This window comes from Molossus molossus, unplaced genomic scaffold, assembly GCF_014108415.1.
Source record: "Molossus molossus isolate mMolMol1 unplaced genomic scaffold, mMolMol1.p scaffold_m16_p_1, whole genome shotgun sequence".
In the NCBI taxonomy this organism is placed as follows: domain Eukaryota; kingdom Metazoa; phylum Chordata; class Mammalia; order Chiroptera; family Molossidae; genus Molossus; species Molossus molossus.
The window spans coordinates 185400960-185427701 of record NW_023425344.1 but is presented as its reverse complement, the minus strand read 5'-3'; positions in this window follow the sequence as shown (position 1 = coordinate 185427701).

Sequence of the window (26742 nt, the reverse complement as noted above, 5' to 3'; positions counted from 1 at the left end):
TTGAATATAGCATCCCACTGCCTTCTGACTTGTATAAGTTCTTATGAGAAATTAGGTTATTTAGGTTCATTTGTACATGATTAGTCATTTCTCTAGCTGTTTTCAAGATTCTCACTTGTTAACTTTAAACTGCTTTATCATGATGTGTTTAGGTATGGATTTGTATTCATTCTGTATTTAGTTAATTGAGACTTTTGAGTGGGTAGATCAGTTTTCCTCAAATTTTGGAAATTTTTCTTCCATTATTTTTTAAACATTCATTTGTCCCTTCCTTCTGAAGCTTTCTTTATGTGTATTCTTATATGTTTAATGATGTCCTTTGAGTCTCTGAGGTTTTATTCATTTTCTTACTATTTTTCTATGACTGGATAATAAATTAGGCTATCTGCCAGGTATATTTGACTCCTTCTATCTGCTCAAATTTGTTCTTGAGCCTTGTAGTAAAACTTTTATTTCTATCACCGATGCCAACATTTCTGTTTGGTTTTGTTTTATAATTTTCATCTCACCACTTTATTGATATCCTCTGTTTGGTAAGATATTATTCTCATATGTTCCTCTAGTCCTTGAGGCATGGTGTCCTTCAATTTTTATAAACATATTTTTAAAAGCAGATTTAGTACCTTAGTCAAATTAACTGATAAACAAAATAGATCCAGAGACATGGATGCATGGAAAAGACTGATGAATCTCAGAGGGAAGAAGGGAGGGGGGAGCAAGAAGAGATTAACAAAAGAATTTATATGCGTGTATGCATAATCCATGGACACAGACAATAGTGTGATGAAGCCCTGGGTGGGGTGGGTGGGCAAGAGCATGGGGGAGGGGTTCAATGGGGGAAAAAAGCAGGGACATCTGTAATACTTTTAACAATAAAGATACATTTTTTAAAAAGTCAAACACAAACAAACAAAATAACCCAAAAGTCCAACTTCTATGCTTCCTCAGGAACAGATTCTGATTCTTTTTTTTCCCTCTGTGTATGGACTATATTTTCTTATTTTTTCCAATATCTCATAGGTGTGTCTTTTTTAATTCTTGAAATCAGGAAACTCCAAAAATTATATTCTTCCTTTTACCAGGATTTTTGTTTTTATTATTGGTTGTAGTTTTGTTGTCGTTGTTGTTGTTTTGATTTGTTTTTTCAATAGCTTTCTTGTACTAAATTCAGTAAAGTTTATATTGTCAGGTGTGGCTACTGAGGCTTCTGCTCAGTTAGCTTGGTGTTTAGATGAATATTTTACTGGGATTTCTTAGATGCCTGGACCAATAATTCTTCCAATGTTTGTCAAGATGCTCTGCATGTATGTTAGTGAATCTCTTTAACACTTACCCAGGGAATGTATATGCCTTATGCACTTCCTGATTGTGATAGTATTAAGGCTAGCTAGATAAGAGAGTGTAGACATTTTTTACATATTTTCTGAGCTAGTACACAGCATTTGGAGTGCACAAAGCCCTACAGGCATGGCCTTCTAGATTACCAAAAACATATTAGAGCTTTCCATATCTCCTATTTCCTTTTCTTTTAAGTTTTTCTTTTTTTGGTGAGCCTATTTGTGCTACAATTATTAATCATTACTTCAGGCAGCCGTGATGTTCAACAATAGTCTCCAATTATTTTTTACAAATGTTCCTCTTACTTCTACCTATAAGAGAAGTTCGTGCATACTATGCAATCTCTAAGTCACTTTAGATTAAAAGAGCCTTTCAAGAGAGAGTTTTCTAGGAAACATCATATAGGTTAAATAATAAAATATACCTTTGAATGGAGATTTGAAAGAATGTAAATCTTTTTCTGGCCATGTCTGTTGACTACTATGCCATTCATTATTACTGTGATTGTAGGCTGTTCATTTTCAAGGATATTGCAAAGCTTAGGAGGTAGGGAAGATGGCAACAGGGGAAGTAAATATATCACAAAAATGCTTATAGAGTCAGCTGTTTTTCTTTAGTAAATGCTCCCTAATTAGCTATTCACAAATTCACAGTTTTGCAAACATTTTTATCTGATAATTCTTCCCAATATTCTCATTATTTTTGTGGAGGAGAAAATTTTTGAGGTCATTGATATTGATTCCTAATAAATTCTTAATATTATGACATCACTAAATTTCTGTACTAAGCTCAATGCATAGTCTACATATATTGTTGTATTAAGGTTTTAAAATATTTCATTTAGAATTTTTTAATTCTGTTTTTATACCGCCAATATCTGATATTGATATTATGGTTATCTAATTATAATTGGAGATAGTAACCAAATAATACTCTAATTTAGGCATTTTCCTAGTGTTCCATAAGGCCTGTCTGTCTACAGTTTTGTGTAGTTAATATAAATGTTCTGAATAATGTTGGATAATAACTAAATCTTTATAAGTACCTTTATTAAGGACACTATGAAGAATGTGCTGTTAGATTTTAGAATTATTTTTATTAGGTATTGTAATAAGTATTTTTCAACAGATTTTATTACAACACTTTTAAGCATTTTACTAAATCAACATTTTCCTGGGATTCATAAATATTACTCTACCAGTCTACATAACACTCACTAACACTTTAACACTTACGGCCAAACAACTAAGAATACTTAAAACTACTGAGCAGTACTTTATGTTGAATGTCTTTTCTAGATCAGAACACTCAAAATTTCAGCTCTAACTTTTTGAATTGCTACAATAGCATCTATTTGATATGTACAGAAACCTTCTGTGCAATAAAATAAAATTAGTTTGACCTAACAATTTTATATTACATCATTTAAATATATACTGGGGAAGCATATTAGTAAGATTGGGTATCCCTGGTATGTATCCATCCACCTACCAATCCATTCATTCATTGTCCCCCTCTCCCAACAAATTATTCAGTGTTGGCCATATACCATATGTTATATAGGCCAAGGTGATATAAGTATGAATGATACACATTGTCTTCCTCTTCAAGTAATCCACAGATTAGTGAGGAAACATATATTTAAATACAATCTTGTAATGTTGTGGAATAAGTGCCATATTTTGGGTGACCATGGGAGTTGGTTTTCCCAGACCAGTCCTAGATTATATCTGTTGTCCTAATATAATTATTAATAGTACCTTCTCTGAATTTAATTTGAAGATTCAGCTTAAAAGATAAAATAGGGAAGATGGCGGTGGGCAGGACCAGAGGGAGGGTGAGTGTGTGAGAGATTGAGCTAGTGTGTGAGAGAGTGTGAGTGGACCCGAAGGTGGACCACCAAACTCAAGCAGTGCAGAGACACGTAGCAGAAGGTTCCTGTGCTGTGAACGGGACAAACTGGCTACCACGGTAAGCAGTTCTTCAGGGGTATTTTACCTGCGCCACGGGAGGTCCCACCTGAAAGAATCAGGTCTTCCCTGGGAGGAGGCAGGGGGAGCGGCTAGGGCCCAGCAATCTCAGTCTACCAGCACACCTGGCACCATCGGACCAGTGGACACTCTATGTCAACACAGACCAGTGCACAGTAGTGGAGCTCCCAAGGTGCTGGTCCCAAAAGCCACAGATAGCCTGGAGCCCAGCCCCATCCCCCATAGTAGCAGCCCAATCAGAGTCCATATATACCCCCACAACAGAGGCTGGGGAGCAGATATCCATCCCCAGGCAACAGAAGCACATACCAGCAGCTGAGAGCCATCCCCAAAAACTACAGCAAAAGCTGAGCAGGAGTTGAGCCCCACGGGGCAGGAGCACTCCCCAGCCACCAGTGGTGGGACCTGGGGTTCCACAGAGACCTGTTTGACTCAACAGCCCACAAAAGCCATGGAAAGCCTGAGCCCTAGAAGGACTGGTGTAATCCAGCTGCCCACCATGGGACCTGCAGGGTGCAGGGGCAACAGAGATGCCTGTACAACCCAATAGGGACTGTGCAATTCATTTACCCTCTGAACCTGCGGTGTGCTGAAGCACCAGAGAGGCCTGTGAGACCCAGCAGGGACTGTGTGATCGAGTCACCCATGACACGTGCAGGTTGCTAAATCACCAGAGAGGCCTGCGCGACCCAGTAGGTACTGTGCCATCCAGTTACCCATGGGACCTGCAGGGTGCTGAAGCACCAGAGAGGCCTGTGGGATACAGAGGCCCATAAGATAGACATAGAGCCTGGTCCCCAAAGAGACTGTGCGATCAAGTTATCTGCAGGATCTGGATTGCGAGGGCACCAGAGAGGCCTGTGCTACCCAGCTGCACACAAGATAGGCTTAGAGGATGTGAAAATAAAGGCAGAGTGAATGGAAACTACACAGATGATCTTCCAGGATCAAACGGGAATTACAACTAAAATATAGAAAAATCCTCTGAAAAAAGTGAAAGAAAAGCAGCAGGACAGGACCATATAACCAGGGACACTGGTAGGATGTGTGCAGGCACTAGAGGGTGGAGGGCTGAGAGCCCAGGGACAGCAGCAGTTTTAGCTGTGAGCAGCACCCTTGGGGAATAAAGACCAAGACCACTCCACAGCTGAGAGAGCTGGAACAGAGTGCTAAAATAGCCACATCCAGTAACCTGGCAGAGGGAGGGCAGACTTGGCTGGAACTCTGTGGGGACACCCAGGATTTGGAGGGCACTCAGAGTTTTTGCTGAGTTGCAGTCACAAAAGACGGTGGCCAGTGTGCTCCTTCCCAGAGCTGAGGGGAAAAGCAGCAGCCCCTACTCTTGGAGATTCAGCCTTTCCAGATGAGGCAAAGAAATGCAAATTGAGGCTCATTAACAACCAGCATCTATCCTACCCTCTGGAAATATCTTATGCAGAACACCAGGGCTACATTTCAAGACACTGAGTAACTGAGACTACTAGCCACCAGAAAAAGCTAGATAATAACTGAACCTTTCCTGGGCTTGTATATCTACACAGAAAAGCAAGACTTGACAGTGGTGTTTAATGTGGGGCCACCAAGGCTCATCCGAACCCAGTAGAGGGAGCCACAAACAGCAGAACACCAACACCCACAGGGAAAATTTGGCAGGCTCCAAAACCCACGTAGATAGCCAAAATGGTGAAGCAAAAAAAAAAAAAAAAATCCCAAATGAAAGAATGAGAGAACTCTATCGAAGATGAGATCAATAAAATGCAGTTAAGCAAATTATCAGAGGTAGAGTTCAGAGCCATAATCTTGAGGAAGCTCAACAGCATGAATAAAGTTATAGCGACATTAAAAACCAACCAACAGGAAATGATGAATGACATAGCAGAAATAAAGAACATATTGGAAGGATTAACCAGCAGAGTAGAGGAAGCTAAGGACCGGATTAGTGACTTAGAAGACAGGGTAGAAAAAAATCAACCAATCAGAAAACCAAAAGGAAAAAACAATTAAAAAACAGAAAGATAGCTTTAAGAGAACTGTGGGACAACTGGAAACATAATAATATTAGCATCATAGGAGTCCCCGAAGAGGAAGAAAATGGGCAAGGGTTAGAAAATATATTTGAAGAAACAGGGACAGAAAACTTTTCTAACCTGGTGAAGAAAGAAGGCATTCAAGTTCAAGAAGCACAGAAAGCCCCAAGTAAGATCCAAAATAGGCCCACACCAAGACACATAGTAATTAAAATGCCAAAAATTAAAGACAAAGAGAGAATCCTAAAGGCAGCAAGAGATAAGCAATAGCTTACCTACAAAAGAACCCCCATTAGGCTCTCAGCTAACTTCTCAACAGAAACACTACAGGCCAGAAGGGAGTGGCATGAAGAAATCAAGGTCATGAAAAACAAGGATCTGAATCCAAGACTACTCTATCCAGCAAGGATATCATTCAAAATAGAAGGTCAAATAAAAAGCTTTCCAGACAAAAAAAAAGGCTAAGGAAATATATTAATACCAAACCAGCACTGCAAGATAGACTAAAAGGACTGCTGTAATTAGTAGAAGAAATAGAAAGAAAAATAGAACCACACTGAAAAAAAATGGCAATAAATAAGTACATATATATTATCACCTTAAATGTGAATGGTTTGATAGCTCCAATAAAAAGACACAGAGTAGATGACTGGATAAGAAAGCATGATCCACATGTATGTTGTTTACAAGAGACCTACCTCAGAACAAAAGACTCACATAGGTTGAAAGTGAAGGGGTGGAAAAAAAATCTTTCAAGCTGGGGTAGCAATACTCATATCTGATTAAGTAGATTTCAAAATGAAGGCCATAACTAGTGACAAAGAAGGCCACTATATAATATTGAAAAGATCTATCCAACAGGAAGATATAACTTTGGTAAACATCTATGCACCCATTATAGGAGCACCAACATATGTTAAAAATCTTCTGGAGGACTTCAAAGGAGAAGTCAACAGCAATTCAGTCATATCAGGGAACTTCAACCCCCTGCTGACATCACTGGATAGATCTTCTAAACAAAAAAATTCAGATTCTCAATGAAGCACTAGATCAAATGGATTTAATACATATCTACAGAGAATTACACCCCAAAACTACAGAATTCACATTTATCTCAAGTGCACATGGGACAGTCTTAAAAATAGACCACATGTTAGGACACAAAGCTAGTCTCTACAAGTTCAAGAAGATTGAAATCTTATGAAGCATATTCTCAGATCACAATGGCATGCAACTAGAAATCAATTGCAACAAGAATATGCAAAGATATTTGAAAACATGAGGCTAAATAGCATGTTATTGAACAATGAATGGGTTATCATGGGGATCAGGGAAGAAATTAAAAACTTCCTGGAAACCAATGAAAATGAACACACAAAAACACAAAATCTATGGGATGAAGCGAAAGCAGTTCTGAGAGGGAAGTTCATAGCACTACAGGCCTACCTCAAGAAGCAAGAAAAATTTCTAATAGACTATCTAACATCACAAATTAAAGAAGTAGGAAGCAAACAAAAAGAAAACCCCAGAGCAAGTAGAAGGAAGGAAATAGTTAAGATCAGAGCAGAAATAAATGACACAGAGACCAAAAAAACAATTCAAAGGATCAACGAAATAATGAGCTGGTTCTTTGAAAGATAAACAAGATTGAAGGACCCTTAGCTAGACTCACCAAGAAACAAAGAGAGAGAACCCAAATACACAAAGTCAGAAATGAAAGAGGTGAAATAAAAACTGACACCACAGAAATACAAAGGATTGTTAACAAATATTATGAACAATTATACAGCAATAAATTTGACAATCTAAGTGAAATTGAAAAATTTCTAGAAACACATAGTCTCCCAGAAATAAACCAAGAAGAGATAGAAAACTACAACAGACCAATAACAACAAAAGAAATTGAAGATATAATCAAGACTCTCCCAGCAAACAAAAGCCCAGGCCCACATGGCTTCACGGGGGGATTTTACGAATATTCAAAGAAGAACTAATACCAATACTCCTCAAATTATTTCAAAAATTCCAGAAGAAAAAAGACTTCAAACTTGTTTTATGAGGCCACCATAATTTTAATTTCAAAACCAGAAAAAGACAGTACAAAAAAAGAAAACTATAGACCAATATCCCTGATGAACATAGATGCCAAAATCCTGAATAAAATTCTAGGAAATTGAATCCAACAAATCATCAAAAAAATAATTTGCCATGACCAAGTGGGATTCATCCCAGAAATGAAAGGCTGGTACAATATTCACAAATCAATAAATGTGATACACCACATAAACAAAATGAATGATGAAAATCATATGATCATATCAATATATGCTGAAAAAGCATTCGACAAAATCCAGCACCCATTTCTGATAAAAACGCTCAGCAGTCTGGAAATAGAGGGATCATATCTTGACATAATAAAGGCCATATAATGAAAGACCTACAGCCAACATCATATTCAATGGGAAAAACTAAACGCATTTCCCTTAAGAACAGGAACAAGACCAGGATGCTCACTTTCACCACTCTTATTTAACATAGCACTGGAAGTCTTAGCCACAGCAATCAGACTGGAAGAAAAAATAAAAGTAATCCAAATTGGAAAGGAGGAAGTGAAACTGTCATTATTCGCAGATGACATGATATTATACGGAGATAACCCCAAAGACTCCATCAAAAATTTACTAGACTTAATAAATGAAGTTAACAAAGTAGCAGGATAGAAAACTAATGTCAAGAAATCGATTGCATTCTTATACAACAATGATGAACTCACAGAAAGAGAAACTAAAAAAAAAAACAATCCCATTTACCATCTTGGCAAAAAAAAATAAGATACCTAGGAATAAACTTAACCAAAGAAATAAAGGACCAATTCACAGAAAACTACAGGTCATTGAAAAAAAAAAAAATAGAGGAAGATATAAAAATGTGGAAGCACATACCTTGTTCATGGATTGGAAGAATTAACCTCATTAAAATGTCCATACTACCCAAAACAATCTATAGATTCAATGCAATCCCCATCAAAATACTAATGACACACTTCAAAGAACTAGAACAGATACTTCAAAAGTTCAGCCCTGGCCGATTTGGCTCAGCGGTTATAGCGTCAGCCTGCGTCCTGAGAGACCTGGGTTCGGTTTCTGCTAAGGGCATGTACCTTGGTTGCAGTTTGTCCCCAGCCCTGGTTGCGTCGTGTGGGTGGCAACCACTCAATGTGTCCCTTTCACATCAATGTTTCTCTCGCTCTCTTCCTTTCTCTCCCTCCCACTCTATCTGAACAACAACAACAACAAAAAAAAAGGAAAAATGTCCTCAGATGAGGGTAAAAAAAAAAAAAGTTCAGATGGAATCAAAAAAGACCTTGAATAGCCAAAGCAATCTTGAAAAAGAAGAACAAAGTTGGAGGGATCACATTACCAGATTTCAGGTTATATTAAAAAGCCACTGTAATCAAAACACAAGACTTGGTACTGGCACAAGAACAGGCATATAGAACAGTGGAACAGAACAGAGAACCCAGAAATGGACCCAAGACAATATGCTCAATTAATATTTGACAAAGGTGGCAAGAGCATACAGTGGAGTAGACATTCTCCTTAATAAATGGTGTTGGGAAAATTGGACAGCCACAAGCAAAAAAATGAAACTATTCCATCAACTTACACCATACACAAAAATAAACTCAAAATGGATAAAAGACTTAAATGTGAGTCATGAATCCATAACCATTCTAGAAGAAAATATAGGCAGCAAAAATTCAGACATCATACACAGCAGAATTTTCACAAATACATCACCGAAGGCAACAGAAACAAAGGAGAAAATGAACACATAGAACTACATCAAGCTAAAAAGCTTCTGGAAAGCAAAATATACAATCATCAAAATGGAACGGCAACCCACTGTATGGGAGTGCATCATTGCCAATGAAAAAATCAGATAAGGGGTTAATTTCCAATATATAGAGAGTGCTCATACAACTCCACAAAAGAAAAACAACCCAATTAAAAAGTGGGCAGAGTAACTAGACACCTCTCCAAACAGGACATACAAATGGCCAAGAGACACATGAAGAAATGCTCAAGATCACTAATCATCAGAGAGATGCAAATTAAAACAACAATGAGGTATCACCTCACACCTGTCAGAATGGCAAACAACAAATGTTGGAGAGGGTGTGGAGAAAAGGGGACTCTAGTACACTGCTGGTGGGAATGAAGACTGGTGCAGCCACTATGGAAAACTATATGGTGTTATCTCAAAAAATTAAAAATTGAACTGCCATTTATCCCACTTCTAGGAATATACCCTAAGAAGCCTGAAACACCAATTAGAACGAATATATGTACCCCCATGTTCGCAGCAGCACTATTTACAATAGCTAAGATCTGGAAACAGCCCAAATGTCCATCAGTAGACGAATGGATAAAAAAGCAGTGGTACATATACAAAATGGAGTACTATGCATCTGTAAGAAAGGAAGATCTCTTATCCTTTGAGATGACATGGAGGGATCTGGAGAGTATTATCCTAAGCGAAACAAGCCAAGCAGAGAAAGACAAGTATCATAGGATCTCACTTATCTGTGGAATATAATGAACATAACAGTCTGAGGAATGGAGTAGTCCCAGAGACGTGGAAGTGGGGTACAGACTGACAATCCCCAGAAGAGGGAGTGGTGGGGGAGAGATAAACCACAGAACTTATATGCATGTATGGACATGGACAACAAAGCTGGGGACAGGGTGGGGAGGGCAGTGTAGGGGGGAATCAGTAGGGGAAAAAGGAGAAACATCTGTAACAAAAATAAATTAATTAAAAATAAATAAATAAAAGATAAAATATTCTACCCATTTATAATACCAAAATTATTATAAAAGCAAAATTGAGGGAAAGATTGACTATAATTTTTGGGAAAGAATTACATTTATATTCACAAATTTTTCCTCCATCTATTTCTTTTTGTACTTACTAAATGTTACCCCTTTTGCTACAACATCTTAGACCCAGGCTGATTCAGTAATATCTTATTACCCAACTGTCTTCGAACTTATTTTCTCTTCCCTGAAGGTCTGGAATTCATCAAAGTCAGGATTTAATCACACAGGCTCAAGCCAGACATGCACGTTCTATTTGTTACTTGGCTCTGTCAATGCACATAAATCTATCCTGACTTAACACTGCTTGGTATCTGAGGCAAACATCCACAAAGGAGTCTCAGATCATTATAATTGGGTCTTGATGGAGTTGACTGAGACCATCAGATGCATCTGCCTCTGGGTCCTTGGTTGCCATCCAGACCCAGTTTTCTGAAATAAAATTCTCAACAACCAAATTCTATAGGCTCATGGAAAGTTTAATGCAACCCATGAAATATATTAATTTTCTTTTTGTCTTTTTTTTTGAGTCTTCACATGAGGATTTTTTAAAAAAATTATTTTCAGACAGAGTGGAAGAGTGGAAGGGAGGGAGGGAGGGAGAGAAACATCGATGTGAGAGAGACACATCAATTGGTTGCCTCCCACATAACCCCGACTAGGGCTGGGGACCAAACTGCAACTGAGGTATGTGCCCTTGACCAGAATTGAACCAGCGACTCTTTGATTCTCGGGCTGATGCTTCAACTGCCGAGCCAAATTGGCATGGGCTGTCTTTGCATTTTTTATTGCAGTAATTCAGAGAAGATAACTACTTTTGAACATTCAAAAATTTTCAAAGTATAAATTTCAAGGTATCCTTGAAAGATAGGGACTATAAAGGTCATTGTTAAGGCAACGTTTTTCTTGGACTAAATCTAAAGTCAGATGAAGCAGGTAGGGATAAGAAAATAAATTTTGAGATTGGAAGTCCTCCCATAATGTTCATGAAATACCCATGTTAATGCTTTAGTATCTTTTTTTTTTTTTAATTAAGAATGACTTTACTCACTTTGTGAATTGCATATATTTGATTTTGTATAGGTAATGCCTATACATGGTAGAAATTGTATACAAATATTTGGCAGTCTTCTGTCTCCCTCTTATCCCAGCCAAGTAGTTCTTCCTAGTATAGGAAAAAAACATTTTCTGTCCCTTAACTATTATTCTTAAAATTTTTTATGCATAATACAGTGATATACAAATGTACGTAGTGTGTAATTAATTCTATTATGGTTTCTTCAAATACTAATATGGTTTATTTATTTACTTATTTATTGACATATAAATGCTTGCTGTATTTGGACTTTAATCTGTATATAAATAAGGAATCGTACTTCGCTGAAATTCATTTATTGTGATAGAGTCTGGAACTGATTAACCGCGATAAATGAGGGCCAATGGTAAAATTATTTCCATGTAGATGTTCAACATAATTTATTAAGTAATACAAGTTTCCCCTTTTAATTTAGATACTGACTTTATTGTACATTAACTTCCTGCCTGTATTTAGATCGGTTTCTACACTTTTTTATTCTACCCCTTTGATATAGTTCTATTTTATGTGAACAGAGCTGATCTTCCAATTATATAGTACTTATAAATGTTTTAATATTTGCTTCAGTAATTACATTTTAATAGTCTTCTCATTTCGTATGTTTTCTTACTATTCTTGCTTGTTTCCATTTCACCTTGGCATCACCTTGCATATATATTTGCTGTTTTATAATCATTAAATTTAAATATTATCTTATACAAAGCTTTTATTTTTACAATGTTGACCCTTCCCATTAAGAAAAAAATTTGATATGCTCCAAATATAGGAGCATTAAAATATACTTAAATATTTCTGGAGGACTTTTAGGGAGAGATCAGCAGCAATTTAATCATTGTAGGGGAGTTTAGCTCCCCACTGACAACACTGGATAGATCTGTTAAACAAAAAATGAACAAGGAACAGGGACCCTAAATGGGACACTAGACAAGCTGGATTTAATTAATATTTGCAGAACATTTTACCCCAAAGGGTAGAATATACATTTATCTCAAGTGAACATGGGACATTCTCAAAGATAGATCACATGATAGGACACAAACTAAGTCTCCACATGTTTAAGAAGATTGAAATCACATCAAGCATCATCTTGGATCACAATGGCGTAAAACTAAAAATCAATTACAATAAAACCACTTAAAAACATGGAGGCTAAATAGCATGTTATTAAACAATGTATGGGTTACTAAGAAGATCAAGAAAGAAATAAAAAACTTCCTGGAAACTAATAAAAATGCCCACACAACAACACAACATATATGGGACAAAGCAAAAATAGTCCTGAGAGGGAAGTTCATAGCAATAGAGGCCTACCTCAAGAAACATAAAAATGTTTAATAAACTCTCTAACCCTACAACTTAAATGTTTAGAAAAAGAATAAAAAAAAAAAAAAAAAAACTTAGAGTTAGTAGAAGAAAAGAAATAATAAAGACCAGTACAGAAATAAATGACATAAAAATTTTAAAAAATAATACAAAAGATCAATGAAACCAAGAGCCAGTTCTTTGAAAAGATAAACAATTGACCAACCTTTAGCCAGAATCAGCAAGAAACGAAGAGAGAGGTCCCAACTTACTAAATCAGAAATGAAAGAGGTGAGGAAACAACTGACACCACGAAATACAGAGGATTTTAAGAAAATGCTAAGAACAATTATATGCCAACAAACTGAACACCCTGGTAAAATGGATAAATTCCTAGGATCATACAGTCTTCCACAATTAAACTGGGAGGAGTCAGAAAACCTAAACAGACCAATAACAATTAAGGAAATAGTAATCAATAAACTCTCAGCAAACAAAGGTCCTGGTCCAGACATCACAGTGGAATTATACCAAACATTCAAAGAAGAATTAACACCTATTCTCCTTAAATTATTCCAAAAAATTCAAGAGGGAAGAAGACTTCTAAAGTATTTTTATGAGGCTAGCATAACCCTAATCCCAAAACCAGATAGACACTACAGGGAGAACCGAAATGACGGCGAAGTGAATGGAGCTACAAAGACCATCTCCCAGGACCAAACTGGATTTACAACGAAAATAAAGGCAAATCGTCAGGAAGGGGCAACCGAAAGACACCTTGGAGGGCCACATAACCAGAAACACCGACTCAATCCTGGTAGGCTTGCGAGGACGCGAGAGGGGGCCGAAAGCCCACGGTCCGCAACGGCCTGGGCAGGGACCAGGGAACTCGGCGGGAAGTTACTGGTACCACCTCCCTTGCGACCCTGCATGGGTCCTGGGAACTCTGTTGCCTGCTAAGCTCTTGGATGGTGCCGCACAGACTCACGGGGACCAGAGGACTGTGCTGGAAGCTACTGCCACCTCTGCAGTGTCCCGCTACTCAGTCCTGGGGTTTCTGCTGAGTGAAACGCCCTTGGCTGGAGCCCCAGCCAGGCCTCCCTTGTCTGGAAGCAGTGCCGTTGGGTTAAAGTCCCAGGCGGCTCCACGGCGCAGAGTCTGGACAGAGCTAAATTGGCAGCAGCCACTCACCTTGGGCTCTGGCAGAGGGAAGGCAGACTGGACTAGAAAGGTGTGGGGACACTTGGGTTTAGGAGGCTGCTGAGAGCTTTCGCTGAGTGCAGCCACACAGGACTGTGGTCATTTTACTCCTTCCCAGGGCCCTGGGGAGAGGCGGCGGCCCCTCCCTCAGAGATTCAACCCCACCTGGTGGCCATTGAAATGCTAATTGAGGCCCATTAGCAACAAACAGCTGCCTCACTCTCAGGAAATCCTCTTACACTGAGCAACTGAGGGAGTTTTTCAGGCAACTCAGAAACCAAGGGTCTGCAGGTGACCTCTACTAATAGCCTCCAGGCAAAAAAAGCTAGAGGATAACTACCATTCTCTGGACTAGCAACACTAACCAGAAAAGCTAAGACTTGACGGTGGTGTTTAAAGTGGGTCCTCCCTGGCGCATCCAAACCCAGGAGAGGGAGCCACAAACAGCAGAACACCAACACCCACTGGGAAAACTTGGCAGACTCCAAAGCCCACTGCGATAGCCAAAATGGTGAAAAACAGAAACAAAAGCCAAATGAAAGAGCAAGAGACCTCCACCAAAGATGAGCAAAATGAGGTGCAGTTAAGCAAGTTAACAGAACTAGAATTTAGAGCTGTAATGTTGAGGAAGCTCAACAGCATGTGTAAGGACATGAGCACCATGAGTAAAGACATAGAAATGTTGAAAATCAATCAGTTGGAAATTAAAAACCAACAGGAAGAAATGAAGAATGACATATCAGAAATGAAAAACACATTGGAAGGTCTAAAAAGCAGAGTAGGGGAAGCTGAGGACCAGATCAGTGAATTAGAAGACAGGCTAGAAGAAATCAACCAATCAGAAAACCAAAAGGAAAAACTATTAAAAAACAGGAAGACAGCTTAAGAGAACTGTGGGACAACTGGAAACGGAATAATATTCGCATCATAGGAGTCCTGGAAGAAGAAAATAAGCAAGGGTTAGAGAATATATTCAAAGAAATAGTGACAGAAAACTTCCCTAATTTGGTGAAGGAAGAAGGCATTCAAGTTCAAGAAGCACAGAGAGCCCCAAGTAAGAAGAACCCAAACAGGCCCACACCAAGACACATAGTAATCAAACTACCAAAAATTAAAGACAAAGAGAGAATCCTAAAAGCAGCAACAGATAAGCAACAGGTTACCTACAAAGGCAACCCCATAAGGCTCTCAGCTGACTTCTCACAGGAAACACTACAGGCTAGAAGGGAATGGCATGAAGTAATCAAGGTAATGAAAAACAAGGATCTGAATCCAAGACTACTCTACCCAGCAAGACTATCATTCAAAATAGAAGGTCAAATAAAGAGCTTCCCAGACAAAAAAAGGCTAAGGGAATACGTTAGCACCAAAGCAGCACTGCAAGAAATGTTTAAAGGACTGCTGTAATTACCAGGAGAAATGGGATGGAAAATAGAACCACACTAAACAAAAATGGCAATAAATAAGTACATATCAATAATCACCTTAAATGTAAATGGACTGAATGCTCCCATAAAAAGACACAGAGTAGCTGTTTGGATAAGAAAGCATGACTCATCTATATGTTGTTTACAAGAGACCCACCTCACAACAAAAGACTCACATAGATTGAAAGTGAAGGGATGGAAAAAAATCTTCCAAGCAAACAGAAAAGAAAAAAAAAGCTGGGGTAGCAATACTTATATCTGATGAAATAGATTTCAGAATGAAAGCCATAATTAGAGACAAAGAAGGCCACTACGTTATATTAAAAGGATCTATTCAACAGGAAGATATAACCTTGATAAACATATATGCACCCAATATAGGAGCACCAAAATATATTAAAAAACTACTTGAGGACTTCAAAGGAGAAATCCATAGCAATACAATCATAGCAGGGGACTTCAACACCCCACTGACATCACTGGATAGAACTTCTAGACAAAAAATTAGCAAGGAAACAGAGACTCTAAATGAAGCACTAGACCAAATGGATTTAATAGATATCTACAGAGAACTACACCCCAAAACTACAGAATTCACATTCTTCTCAAGTGCACATGGGACATTCCCAAAGATAGACCACATGTTAGGGCACAAACTAAGTCTCTACAAGTTCAAGAAGATCATAATTATATCAAGCATCTTCTCAGACCACAATGGCATGAAACTAGAAATCAATTGCAAGAAGAACATACAAAGACATTTGAACACATGGAAGCTAAATAGCATGTTATTAAACAATGAATGGGTCACTGAGGAGATCAAGGAAGAAATCAAAACTTCCTGGAAACCAATGAAAATGAACACACAAAAACACAAAATCTATGGGATACAGCGAAAGCAGTTCTGAGAGGGAAGTTCATAGCAGTACCGGCCTACCTCAAAAAAGAAGAAAAATCTCCAATAGACTATCTAACCTCACAACTTAAAGAACTAAAGAGCAAACAAAAAGAAAACCCCAGAGCAAGTAGAAGGAAAGAAATGGTAAGGATCAGAGCAGAAATAAATGACATAGAGACCAAAAAAACAATTCAAAGGATCAATAAAACAAAGAGCTGGTTTTTCGAAAAGATAAACAAGATTGATGGACCCTTCGCTAGACTCACCAAGAAACAAAGAGAGAGAACCCAAATACACAAAATCAGAAATGAAAGAGGAGAGATAACAAGTGACACCACAGAAAAACAAAAGATCGTTAACAACTACTATGAACAATTATATGGCAACAAATTCGACAATCTAAGCAAAATGGACAAATTTCTATAAACACATAGTCTCCCAAAACTGGATCAGGAAGAAATAGAAAACTTGAACAGACCGATAACAACAGAAGAAATTGAAGATGTAATCAAGACTCTCCCAGCAAACAAAAGCCCAGGCCCGGATGGCTTCATGGGGGAGTTTTACCGAACATTCAAAGAAGAACTAATACCCATTTTCCTCAAACTATTTCAAAAAATTCAAGGAGAAGGAAGACTTCCAAACTCGTTTTATGAAGCCAGCATAATTCTAATTCCAAAACCAGAAAAAGACATAACAAAGAAAGAAAACTACAGGACAATATCCCCGATGAACATAGATGCCAAAATCCTGAACAAAATACTAGCAAATCGGATCCAGCAATACACCAAAAAAATTATCCACCATGACCAAGTGGGATTCATCCCAGGGATGCAAGGCTGGTACAATATTCGCAAATCCATAAATGTGATACACTACATAAATAAAATGAAGGATAAAAACCACATAATAATATCAATAGATGCTGAAAAAGCCTTCAACAAAATCCAGCATCCATTTCTGATAAAAATGCTCAGCAGTGTGGGAATAGAGGGATCATATCTAGACATAATAAAGGCCATATATGAAAGACCTGCAGGCAACATCATAGTCAATGAGCAAAAACTAAAAGCATTTTCCTTAAGAACAGGAACAAGGCAAGGATGCCCACTTTCGCCACTCCTATTTAACATAGTACTGGAAGTCTTAGCCACAGCAATCAGACAGGAAGTAAAAATAAAAGGGATCCAAATTGGAAAGGAGGAAGTAAAATTGTCATTATTTGCAGATGACATGATAGTATACATAGAAAACCCCAAAGACTCCATCAAAAGCTTACTAGACTTAATAAATGAATTTGGCAAAGTACCAGGATACAAAATTAACGTCAAGAAATTGATGGCATTCTTACACACCAATGATGAACTCACAGAATGAGAAACTAAGAAAACAATCCCATTTACCATTGCGGCAAAAAAATTAAGATACCTAGGAATAAACCTTACCAAAGAAATAAAGGACCAATTCACAGAAAACTACAGGTCATTGAAAAATGAAATAGAGGAAGATATAAAAAAGTGGAAGCACATACCCTGTTCATGTATTGGGAGAATTAACATCATTGAAATGTCCATATTACCCAAAGCACTATATAGATTCAACGCAATCCCCATCAAAATATCAGTGGCATACTTCACAGAATTAGAACAATTACTTCAAAAGTTCATATGGAACCAAAAAGGCCTCGAATAGCCACAGCAATCTTGAAAAGGAAGAACAAAGTTGGAGGGATCACAATACCAGATTTCAGGTTATACTACTAAGCCACTATAATCAAAACAGCCTGGTACTGGCACAAGAACAGGTATATAGACCAGTGCAACAGAACAGAGAACCCATAAATGGACCCAAGGCAATATGCTCAATTAATATTTGACAAAGGTGGCAAAAGCATACAGTGGAGTAAGGACAGGCTCTTTAATAAATGGTGCTGGGACAATTGGACAGCTACTTGCAGGAAAATGAAACTAGACCATCAACTTACACCCTACAGGAGAATAAACTCAAAATGGATAAAAGACTTATATGTAACTCATAAATCCATAAAAATCCCAGAAGAGACTAGGCAACAAAATTTCAGACCTCATACGCAGCAGAATTTTTACTGAAACATCACCTAAGGCAATAGAAAAGAAGGAGAAAATGAACACATGGGACTACATCAAACTCAAAAGCTTCTGCACAGTGAAAGATACAATCATCAAAACGGAAAGGCTACCCACTATATGGGAGAGCATAATTGCCAATGATATATTAGATAAGGGGTTAATTTCCAATACATATAGAGTGCTCATACAACTCCACAAAAGGAAAACAAAGAATCCAATTAAAAAATGGGCAGAGGAACTAAATAGACACCTCTCCAAAACGGACATACAAATGGCTAAGAGACATATGAAGAAATGCTCATCCTCACTAATCATCAGAGAGATGCAAATTAAAACAACAATGAGGTATCACCTCACACCTGTCAGAATGGCCGCCATCAACAAATCATCAAACAACAAGTGTTGGCGAGGGTGTGGAGAAAAGGGGACTCTAGTGCACTGTTGGTGGGAATGCAGACTGGTGCAGCCACTATGGAAAACAATATGGTGTTACCTCAAAAATTATAAAATTGAACTTCCATTTGACCCAGTGATCCCACTTCTAGGAATATACCCTAAGAAGCCTGAAACACCAATCAGAAAGAATATCTGTACCCCCATGTTTGTAGCAGCACTATCTACAATAGCTAAGATCTGGAAACAGCCCAAGTGTCCATCAGTAGACAAATGGATAAAAAAGCTGTGGTACATATATACAATGGAGTGCTACGCAGCTATAAGAAAGAAAGATCTCTTATCCTTTGAGACTACATGGAGGGACCTTGAAAGTGTCATCCTAAGTGAAACAAGCCAAACAGAGAAAGACAAGTTTCATATGATCTCCCTTATTTGTGGAATATAATGAACATAACAGTCTGAGGAATGGGGTAGTCCCAGAGACACGGAAGCGGGGTACAGACTGACAATCCCCTAAAGAAGGGGGTGGTGGGGGAGAGATAAACCACAGAACTATGTATGCATGAACAGTGGACATGAACAACAATCTGGGGAAAGGTCAGGGAGGGAGGGGGAGGGGGAATCAGTGGGGGAAAAAGGAGAAACATCTGTAACAAAAATTAATTAATAAAAAAATAAAATAAAATAATAAAAAAAAGACACTACAAAGAGCCCTGGCCAGTTTTGCTCAGTGGTTAGAGCGTCAACCTGCGGTCCAGAGAGACCCGTGTTTGGTTCCTGCTAACGGCATGTACCTCGGTTGCAGTTTGTCCCAACCCTGGTTGGGTCGTGCGGGTGGCAACCACTCAATGTGTCCCTTTCACATTGATGTTTCTCTCTCTCTCTCCCCCTCCCACTCTATCTGAACAAAAAATGTCCTCTGGTAAGGATTTAAAAAAAAAAAAAAAAAAGACACTACAAAGAATACAAAGAAAGAAAATTACAGGCTAATTTCTCTGATATACATGGACAACAAAATCCTCCACAAAATTATAGCAAATTGGATCCAGCAATAAATTTAAAAATTTATACACCACAACCAAGTTTAATTTATCCTTGGGGTACAAGGCTAGTACAATAGTCACAAATCAATAAATTAAAACACCATATAAACAAAATGAAAGATAAAAATCATACAATCATATCAAAAGATGCTGAAAAAGCATTTGGCAAAATCTAGCACCCATTTCTGATAAAAATTCTCAGCAAAGTGGGAATAGATGGATCAAATCTCAATATATTTAGGCCATTTATGACAGACCTACAGCCAATGTCATACTCAATGAGTCAAAACTAAAAACATTTCCCTTAGGAACAGGAACAAGACAGGGATGTCCGCTTTCCCCACTCTTCTTTAACATAGCACTGGGAGCCTAGCCACAGCAATCAGATAAGAAGAAGAAGTAAAAGGCATCCACATTGGAAAGGAGATTGGGAAACTGCCATTATTTGCAGATGACATGATATTGTACATTGAAAACACGTAAGACTCCATAAAAAAAACTACGAGATTTAATAAATGAATTTGGCAATGTGGCAGTATATAAAATCAACATCTAAAAATTAATGGCATTTTTTTTATCCTCACCAGAGGAAATTTTTCCATTTTTTGTTCAGATAGAGTGGGAGGAAGAAAGAGAGAGTGAGAAAAAAAACAAACAAAAAAAACATTGATGTGAATGGGACACATCGAGTGGTCATCACCTGCACGACCCAACCAGGGCAGGGGACAAACCGCATCCGAGATACGTGCCCTTAGTGGGGACCAAACCCGGGTCTCTCTGGACTGCAGGCCGATGCTCTAACCGCTGAGCAAAACTGGCCAGGGCAAAATTAATGGCATTTTTATACACCGATAATGAACACACAGAAAGAGAGACTTAAAAAAACAAAACCATTTATCACTGCAACAAAAATATTAAGATACCTAGCAATAAACTTATCCAAGAAGGTAAAAGATCTGTTCTCAAAAAAGTACAAGGCATTGAAAAAAAAAAAAATAAAGGAAGCATATACACTATTCACGGATTGGAAGAATTCACGTAATTAAAATATTCAGACTTCCCAAAGAAATCTACAGATTCAGTGCAATCCCCATTAAAGTACCAAAGGAATATTTCAAAGATCTAGAACAAATTCTTTAAAAGTCTATATGGAACCATAAAAGACCTCAAATAGCCACAGCAATCTTGAAGAAGAAGAACAAAGTGGGAGGGATCACAATACCAGATATCAAGTTATACTCTAAAGCCATTGTAATCAAAACAGCCTGGCACTGACATAAGAACAGGTATATAGATCAATGGAACAGAACAGAGAACCCAGAAATTCACCCAAGACAGTATGCATAAGTAATATTTTTCAAAGGAGACAAAAGCATACAATGGAGAAAAGAGGGACTGTTCAATAAATGGTGTTCGGAAAATCAGACAACTACATGCAAAGAAATGAAACTAGACCACCAACTTATACCATACACAAGAATAAACTCAAAATGGGTAAAAGACTTACATGTAACTCGTGAAACCATAAAAATCCTAGAAGAAAATATAGTGGAATTTTTACTGATACACTGCTTAGGGCAAGAGAAACAGGAAAAAAATAATAAACGGGACTACATCAAACTAAAAAACTTCTGTGCAGCAAAAGAAACCAATATCAAAATGAAAAGGGAACCCACTCTCTGGGAGAAAATATTTGCCAATGATATGTCAGATAAGGGGTTAATATCCCAAATATATAGAGTACTCATACAACTCAAAAAAAAAAAAAAAAAAAAAAGGAAGACAAACATTCCAATTAAAAAACTGGGCAAGACACCATAAATAAACACTTCTCCAAACAGGACACACAAAGGGCCAAGAGACAGGAAAAAATGCTCAAAATCTTTAATCATCAGAGAGATGCAAATTAAAATGACTTGTTTTTTAAAAATGTGATGGGCTAGGGGAACCAGGCTACCATTTGCTGTGAGCTGCCCTATGGAGAGACTCCCCGGTAATGAATATATGTTAGACCAATAGCCAGCAAGGATCTGAGGCCTGCCAACAACCACATGAGCAAGCTTGGATGTAAAATTTTCCCATGTCGAACCTTGATTGAACTCTATGTATTTAGCCCCAGCTGACACCTTCACTTCAGCCTTATGGAAGTCCATGAGCCAGAGGCACTCAGCCAAACCACACCCAGATTCACTGTAACTGTGAGATAATAAATGTTTATTAAGGAAGAAAGGAAGGAAGGAAGGAAGGAAGGAAGGAAGGAAGGAAGGAAGGAAGGAAGGAAGGGAGGGAGGGAGGGAGGGAGGGAGGGAGGGAGGGAGGGAGGGAGGGAGGGAGGGAGGGAGGGAGAAAAGAAAGGAAGAAAGAAAAGAAAGAAAGGAAAAAAGGAAAAGAAAAAAATCTGATGTGACTTTTCATTAGTCTTACTTTGAGTCTCTGAGGATAATTTTCAAGTTTTATTCCTATAGGTGTTACATATTTCTTACCACATTTATTTCTAATATATTTCAACATTGAAAATAGATGTTTATTTTATTATATCTTCAAAACTGTTGTTTTTATACACACTGTTGTAGATTTCTTTGCATCAAGTTAATATCTACACACTCTGTGGGACTTTACTTAGTTTATTTTTAACTCTAGTTCTATCTTTAGATATAAAATTTTAGTTTCTGACAGTACTGATATTTCTATACTGTTCTCCTGTCCCTGCTTTATGACTGCAGTGATAGCACCCTAAGAATGATGCTCATAATAGTAGTGACAATGGACATTTTACCTTAGTTCCAATTTGGGGGGAATGTTTTCAGTGTTTCAAAGCGTGATGCTGGCTTTAGAGTCATTTTTATAATCATACTATTCATATTATTCTATTTTATTAAAACCTTTGAAACCAAGTATGGATGATTCATATTACCAAATTTTATTAATGATCTATGAGACTTGCCCATTTTTCCTCTTTGAACTCTTAATATGTTTAATTATATTAGTAGATTTCCATTTTCTATTTCATTTTTTACATTTCTAGAAAAAAATGTATTTGTTCTTTTTGTATGTCTTTGTAATGTGCGACTGGTTTCTGTTTGTTAATATTTCCCTTAGAATTTGTGTACGTTATTTTTTTTACACTATTTGTTGCTATTACTGTTGTTTAACATTGTTATCCCACTTTACATAAATACATATTTTAGAATCTTTCTCTTCCTGGGCTTTAGAAAAGTTTAAATAGCATTAATTTGTCTGTTTTTAAAAGTTATTGTAGATCTCTTCTTCAAACTGTCTCATGCTAGTGAATCTGGGGGAGTAGCTCTTTGACACGTTTTTTTGTCTTTTCTTATTTCTTTAGAGTAATTTTTATAAATTTAAATATTTCTCTGGGACCAGATGGCTTTGCTGATGAATTCAATAAAAATATTTAAGGATAAAAGTTACCAGTAGGACAACTCAGAAAATAAAGATGGTAGGAACACTTCCCAACTCATTTTATATAGACATATAACTTCTTCATTATGTCATTTAGGTGATCTGTAGCCTCAGGTTTTTAAAAAAGTATTCATATGATCTGTCATAGACTGAGATTAGCAAATTAAAGTATTTTTCTCAATATACGTCATTTTGCTATTAAGTATGCCTACAGTTCTATTGGTTAAATAATCACCTTAACTTATAAACTCTTATTATCTGATACTGAAAATGAAGAGCTCTGGCCCTGGTCAGTTTGGCTTAGCAGTTAGAGCATTGGCTCGTGGACTTAAGAGTTTTGGGTTTGACTCCCAGTCCTGGTTGTGGTTGTGCAGGAGGCAACCGATCGAAGTCTCTTTCTCACTGATGTCTCTCTCCCCATCCCTCCCACTCTAACAATCAATGGAAAAATATCTTCAGGTGAGGATAAAAAAAAAGAAACAAACAACAAAAAAAAACTGTGTGCATTTATGCTACTACTCATATTTCATTCCCTACCCACACTTCAAATATTAGTTATATTTTCTACATAGTCAAGGTATATATTCATATACTGTTTTAAGATATATGCTTATATACAACTTTAATAAACTAATCACCATATTTTATGATCTTGCAATGCTATTAAATAAATGTAATGCTTATTGCCACATGTTTTACAATAATCTTTGGGTTGGCTGAGATTTCACCTCTAGTATATTTCTTTATTTACCATTCAGAAGGGTTTTCAGAGAAAATAAAAGACATCTAGTTAAATTTAAAACTTCAGATAAACAACAAATTATTTCTAGTATAATTATGTTTCAAGTATTGCATGAAGCATTTTTATGTGTTAAATCTGTCAGCCTTCTGACAAATAGCTACTGTATACCTCTCTTAGAAAGTGTTAGCACTTGTATAATTTGGAGTCTTTGAAAATTATAAACCTATGTTTTGGGGGTAATTATTTAGGTTCAGTTTTTTCTGGAACACAGGGTGTGCTTTCAACATGCTATTTAACTTTCTTATTATTTCCAGTAGTATTTTCTTGAATTATGTACTCGTTGAGTAGTAGATTAAAGTGGCTATAAATTATTCCTCCTCACCCCACTTCCCTACACACACCACCACCAAAACTGAGTGGTGGAAATATCCTTCTGTGTTTGTCTTTGACCAGCAGAGTAGGATGGGAGAGATGTTGTACACCTTCTGAGGACAGGTCTCACATGCCCTGCAGCTTCTGCTTCCACCCCTCTTGGAACACAGGCTCTTGGAAGCCAGTCACCATGAATAAGTCAGACTACCCTGGAATGAAGCCCACATTAGCTATGTAGATGGACAGGCCAAGGATAAGAGCCAAATATATTTGGAATTTCTAATCCAGTTTAGACACTGGCCAACTACGTTCAACAAGACAGAGAGCAAGAGGGCTGTCCAGCACAGCCCTGTTTCATACACAGAATCTAAGCAAATACAATGGTTCTTATTTTTAGTCACTGCATGTTAGGGTAGTTTGTTATGTAGCAATAAAATTATTATACCATATTTTCAAAATTTTGGCAACTCAGTTTTATAAATGTATCATATTCGTTTTCTCTTTTCTATATCTAGCATTTTCTATTTAATTATTTAAAGCATTCCTTTATAATATATTGTTTTATTCACCTTATATGTTTTTTAATTTCTATAATTTGTGATTATTGCTGTGTTTTTAGCATTGCCTCTGATTCTTACAGTGTTTTTAATTTTACCTTAATTTCTGTAGTGGTTTTCTTTCATATTTATCTTACACTTCCATCCTGAACACTACCTACGTACTCTTAAGCTCTTCTTGATGTCTGCAATCACCTTTCTGAACTTCTTCACCTTGTGCTCTTGGGTTTTGTCTTAGAGAAGCCATGACTTGGTTGATTTTTTGAATATTCATGGTGAAATTTGGCCACAATTTTTTTCTTCTTCAACTTTTTTCCTTCCTTTTCTTGTAGTATAGTTGTGCAGATTTTCTGTTTCCCTTGTGGTTAGTTATTTAAATCACAGGTGCGGACTCCTCCTCACCCATTATCAGTTACTTCCTTCTCTTTTTTGGTGGATAAATATATTTATTATCAGGATAGGCTTGTGCAATTATGGAAGCTGACAAGTCCCAAACTCTGCAATGTGGAGACTCAGCGAACCACTGGTCTAATTTCCAGTCTAAAAGTCAGCAGGCTTGACCCAGGAAGAGTTGAGGTTTCCACCCATGTCAGAAGGCATGAAAACATCATGGCATGCTAGCTCAATGCAGTCGGACAGGAGAAGTCTCATCTTTCTAGGGGAGGGACAGCCTTATCGTTCTTTCAGGCCTTCAGCTGACTAGGAGGGCAATATGGTTTATACAGTGTACTGATTCAAATAATCTCATTCAGAAACACCCTCACACCCCACCCCACCCTCAACAACGTTTGACCAAGTGTCCGGGCACTCCATGTTCAGTCCAGATGACAAAAAGTTAACCATCACATGCAATTTGGGAGATCTCTCCTGGTGATTCAGGTGCCAAAAAGCATGGATATTCTGGAATATCCTTACCATTGTATTGGTAATTTTTTACAAAGAATTTATTAATTTATCTTTGCTACAGATGTTTCTCCTGTTCCTTTCATTGACACCCTCCTCCTAATTCCACCCCACCCCCTAGCATTGATGTCTGTGTTCTTTGGTTACACATATATGCATGTAAGTTCTTTGGTTTATCTCTTCCCTCCCCCGCCATCCCTGCTTCAGAGTTATGTTAGTCTGTACCCTACTACTAGGTCTCTGGGTCTATTTTTTCATCACCTTATTTTGTGCATTGTATTCCACAAACAAGTGAGATCATGTGGTACTTGTCTTTTTCTGATTGGCATATTTTGCTCAGCATAAAACTCTTCTGGTCACTCCATGTCGTCTCAAAGGATAAGAGATTACAGCTCCACAATATTTCATTGTGTATATGTACCACACCTTTTTTACCCCACTCATCTATTGATGGACACTTGGGCTGTTTCTAGATCTTAGCTATTGTAAACAGTGCTGATATGAACATAGGGGTGCACATGTTCTTTCTGATTGGTGTTTCAGGCTTCTTAGAGTGAAACACCACTGGGATCACTGGGTCAAATGGCGGTTCCATGTTTAATTTTTTGAGGAAACACCATATGGTTTTCCATAGTAGCTGCACCAGTCTGCATTCCCACCAGCAGTGTATTAGAGTCCCCTTTTCTCCACACCCCCACCAGCAACTGCTGTTTGATGATTTGTTGATGGCAGCCATTCAAGCAGGTGTAAAGTGATACCTCATTGTTGTTTTAATTTGCATCTCTCTGATGGTTAGTGATGATGAGCATTTTTTCATATATCTCTTGGCCATTTCTATGTCCTATTTGGAGAGGTGTCCATTTAGGTCATATGCCCATTTATTTAATTGGAATGTTTGTCTTCCCTTTTTGAGTTGTATAGTACTCTATATATTTTGGAAATTAATCCCTTATCTGATGTATCGCTGGCAATCATGCTCTCCCATATAGGGGGTTCCCTTTCCATTTCGATGCTTGTTTCATTTGCTGTGCACATTTTTTTA